The sequence below is a fragment of the Silene latifolia genome, chromosome X, assembly GCF_048544455.1.
Source record: "Silene latifolia isolate original U9 population chromosome X, ASM4854445v1, whole genome shotgun sequence".
Taxonomy (NCBI): domain Eukaryota; kingdom Viridiplantae; phylum Streptophyta; class Magnoliopsida; order Caryophyllales; family Caryophyllaceae; genus Silene; species Silene latifolia.
Genome location: NC_133537.1, coordinates 300,387,638 through 300,391,684, shown reverse-complemented (window position 1 = coordinate 300,391,684; position 4,047 = coordinate 300,387,638).

The following is a 4,047-nucleotide window of genomic DNA, read 5'->3' as shown; positions in this document are numbered from 1 at the left end:
GGATCGACCGGTACAACGAGAGTTTCAGTGAAGCACCGACGAGCTAAACGCTCGCCCAGGTACCAAACCGGCTCGATCCCCGTCTCAAGGTACAAACGCTGGGAGCTGCGAGATCGTAAACGCTCCCTGACAACAGCCGGCACCTCTGTGTAGTGCTCCCAAGGCCATCTGACAAACTGCACTCAAGGCAAAGCTAATCAGCTAACTGGGGGCTTTCTAAGCTACCTAGTCATCCTATCTCTATCTGTTTCTACAAAACACAAGGGGATAAGAGACCACAACTTACGTCAACAACTCGAAGGGCGTTCACGCGACGCCTGTAGTCCTCGTAAGTCGACTTAGTCGACTTCTTCCGACCCACCGTCCAGGCCCTCACGGCAGGGTAAGTCGAAGGAACGCCACCAGTGGTCCCCGAGCGCAGAGGGACGAAGTAAGCGTACAGCCAAGCGTGTAACCAAACACAGCAAACACAAATCAGCCAATTTTTTCAAAAATTGCCAAAATCAAACCACAAATCAAAATCAAAATCAAAATCAAAATCAAAACCAAAACCAAACGCAACAGAAACTACAAAAACGCCCGTACCTCCAAGATGAGGCCGGGACCAACCAAAGCAGGGGCACTACCATCTCCCATCGCCTCTGGACGCACTGCAGCGTGCAAGTACCAGGTAGAACTCGCCAGAGCCGGCGTAACCCAGTCAAACTGACCCAAAGTGTCGAGGTCAGCAAGAAGAGGAAGCACCTTGGTCGACAAGCGCCCACCCTTGTCACCAAAGTACGTGGCACCCAAGAAGTACCACAACCACAACCGCGCCTCCTGTGCGTCAGCTCTAGCCTCCGCCTCCGGACTCGCCAGCGGCGTCAGAGCATAACCCACCACTCTCCCTTTGAAGTGGTCTCTCACGTACGAGCTCACAATCAAGTACGGAGTGATGTCGGAAGGCTCGGGCAAAGCAGTGCCAATCAAACGAGTAACCGTAGAGGAAGACACTCTCTCCGGTGTCTCCGAGAACTCAACAGGCGTCTCGCCAAAGGGGAGGCCCGATATCATAGCAAAATCCTCTAAGGTCACGCCGACCTCCCCAAACTCCATATGGAACGACGACGTCGTGTCCCAGTACCGATCCAATATGGCACGGATCAGACACAGGTTTGACCTAATCGAAGCCCTGTGAATATCCCGCCAAGCAGCCACCAGCGGCCCCAAAGCCGACCTCTCTATCAACGTCCTCGTACCGGCTCGGAGAACGTCGTAGAAACTAAGGTAATTGGAGAAGCCCGAGAAAGTCCTCATGGTACCAATCTCCTTAAATCCAAAAAACAAACGACGTCAGAACACCTATTTAGGTCTTAGGTGTCAGAAATGACGATGATTCAACCAAATGGTACAACTTACCAAGCCCTCGTGCGCACGGTAGGAGATGTGTCTGTCCAGCCAAAGCAACAGCTGGCTACCGTCAAAGCCCTCGGCCCAAACAGGCGCCGCCCTCGGGTTCAGCCCCCGCGGAGCTGTAACCCATCTAGCCTCCCAACCCACGACATAAGCATCGTCCTCAACCGTCTCCACTCTCCGTCTCTTCTGCCTACGAGACTCCACATGACGAATAGGAGGCCTCTCAACGACCCTAACGACGTTCTGCAACTCCCGTCTGGTCGGTCGAGGAGCCCTCCTCCTAACAACCCTCCTCCCGGAGGTACCAGCCTCAGACCCCGTCTGAGCTCTCTCAACATGAGCAGCCTCAACAACAAGCTCCTCCCGAGTCCCAGTGGCTCCCTCAGCACCGACAGCCCCAACAACGGGCCCCTGACGAACCTCAACGGCTCTCTCAGCCCTAACGACCTCCTCGGAGGACCCCTCCTTCTCAACAACGTCCTCTACTATCACGTCAGGTGCGCTAGCCGGAGTACTAACCGGCCCAGTCCCAAACAGGTCCTCCAAACTCTCAACAATGGACCCGACAGGTCCCGAGCAACCCCTGCAAACAAAGAACGTCAGCCAAAATTTTTGCATTACGACGGCATAAAAGGGGCAAATCCAAAAAAAAAACCCTGTAAAACAAAACAAGGGAAATCCCGCCCGAACCCAACCAAACAAAACAATCAACAAAAAAACGCACAAAAAAACGACTCGCCCTTCTTTTCAAGCAAAAAACGAGTCAAAACAACAACAACTAAAACGGCACCTCGAGACCCACACAAGGTCCGCCAACAACCAATATATATTCCCAAAACAATGGGGTATTTTCCACAGCTCAAAAAGGCGATTTTACGCCAATTCAAGCGCAAACGGGTCAAAATTTCAAAATACAACCACAACGAGGCAACGTGATTTTATCACGTCTCAAAACGACCTAAACTACCAATGAGGTCCATTTCAAAGCAAACTGACTCAATTTGAGCTCAAACAGATGCTTACTTTGTCAGACATGAGACCGTCGCAAAAGGCAAAAATCCCAATTTTGCCCATAATACCCAACAAAGGTTCAAAGTGGCAAACACGGTCTTCCCCGACTACAATGCAACCTAGTAGGGCACACAACTCAAGCAATTAAACTTGACATTGTTAAATGAGACGGTTTCCTCATCTCATTCACGTTTTTCGAGCATAGGGAGCGGGAACGGGGACCAAAATGCGAACTAAAAGCACCCTTATACTCCTAAACAGGTTTCTAACCTACTGCAATCATCAATTTCACTCAAAATTGGCTCAATAAAAAACGCCCAATTCGATTTTTGAGGGTATAAAATTTCGCCCTAATTCAATCAACAAAAAGACCAATAAATTCAAATAGATTCAAGAGGATTTACATACCTTGAGATGACATGATGATAATGGCATGAAAATAAGTGAGAAAGCAAGGTCGACAATGGCGGTCCTTCTGGTTTATCGCGTGTTTGTGAGGAAGACGAAGTGATGAATGGGGAGCTTCCCATTCTCGCGTCTATTTACATAAAAAAGGGAGGCCCCCTTCCTTCGCAGATAGGCGCGCGCCTCAATGGGGCGCTCCCTGACTCTTTCAGCGAAATTTTGGGCTTTGGCCCAATTTCCCCACACAAACTATCAGATTTCAACAACGGCGATTAAAACCGCCATTTTCACTTCAAAAAATAATAGTGAAATTCAAAATCCACTATTTCTTCAAATGTCAACGGCGGCAACTAAAACCATTATTTCAAACAATAATAGTGAAATCCAAAATTCACTACTTCTTCAAATTTTAAACGACGGCAATTAAAACCGCCATTTCAAACGATAATGGTGAAATTCAAAATTCACTGTTTCCTCAAATTTCAGGCGACGACAATCTCTCCTCGAGATTCAAAAAATTGCTGCCGACCCTAGGGGATAGACTCACGAACCTATCCCTTTCCAGCACCACAAACAAACACCGAGATTCCACAACCGGATATTGGAGGATTCCTCACGAAGCCCGCTAATTCAAATAAACTTCCCGAAACAAGCCCATCCAACGCGACTATTTCCACGGTCGATCAATCGACCCTTCAATATGGCTGGCGAGCCTTACAACGCATCATGGCTGGCGAGCCTTACAACGCATATGGCTGGCGGGCCTTACAATCGCACATGGCTGACGAGCCTTACATCGCACATGGCCGGCGAGCCTTACAACGCATCATGGCTGGCGAGCCTTACAACACATCATGGTTGGCGGGCTTTACAACGCATATGGCCGGCGGGCATTACAATCGCACATGGCTGGCGGGCCTTACAATCGCACATGGCTGGCGAGCCTTACAAACACACATTCAATATGGCTGGCGAGCCTTACAAACGCACCGCGGCTGGCAAGCCCCTTTCATATACGCGCAGCGGCTGGCGAGCCCCTTCATATCTGCAGCGTGGCTGGCGAGCCTTATAACGTATCATGGCTGGCGGGCCTTACAACGCATCATGGCTGGCGAGCCTTACAACACATATAGCCGGTGGGCCTTACAATCGCACATGGCTGGCGATCCTTACAATTGCACATGGCTGGCGGGCCTTACAAACGCACATTCAATATGGCTGGCGAGCCTTACAATG